Source organism: Etheostoma spectabile, chromosome 7 (genome assembly GCF_008692095.1).
Source record: "Etheostoma spectabile isolate EspeVRDwgs_2016 chromosome 7, UIUC_Espe_1.0, whole genome shotgun sequence".
NCBI lineage: Eukaryota > Metazoa > Chordata > Actinopteri > Perciformes > Percidae > Etheostoma > Etheostoma spectabile.
The window spans coordinates 25,914,431-25,914,921 of record NC_045739.1 but is presented as its reverse complement, the minus strand read 5'-3'; the positions used below and the strand labels follow the sequence as shown (position 1 = coordinate 25,914,921).

Genomic DNA, 491 nt, shown 5'->3' with positions numbered 1-491 from the left:
TGCCTTTTTATGGTTACATGAGCTCAGAGAGGGAAGGAAACGTTTCTTCGAAAAGTTGATTACTATCATATGAGGACTTCGCCAGCAGAACTTCGGAGCCCTTCTCTGATTAGCCAAACAGGCTAGAGGTTAGGGGATACTCATATGAAGTTTACGTAATCGCTCTCTCTCTCTTCTCTCTATCTCAGTCTCTCTCTTCTCTCTATCTCCTCTCTGTTCTCTCACTCTCTATATGCAGTGGGTCGAGTCTTTGACCCCACCCTGACGGTGCTGCCCTTCTACGTCATGAGAGCTGCCCTGAAGGGGATAGGCCACGATCAGTGCGCTGTGCACAGGCTTCCCCTCATACTGGAGTCGTGGCCTGGAAGGTGGGACGTGCCAGAGCAGCATCAACTGGGAGGGAGAGCAGGAGCCCCGGGGTGCTGGGGAAGGACGGCCACTACAGCTGGAGCAGCACCCTGATTCTCCCTGCAGACCAGTGGGGGAAGGTG

General features: G+C 53.8%; 1 pseudogene; it reads right to left on the bottom strand.

Moving 5' to 3' along the window:
• Nucleotides 1–491, bottom strand: part of LOC116692392 (immunoglobulin kappa light chain-like) — a 27,025-nt pseudogene that overhangs the window by 7,854 nt on the left and 18,680 nt on the right.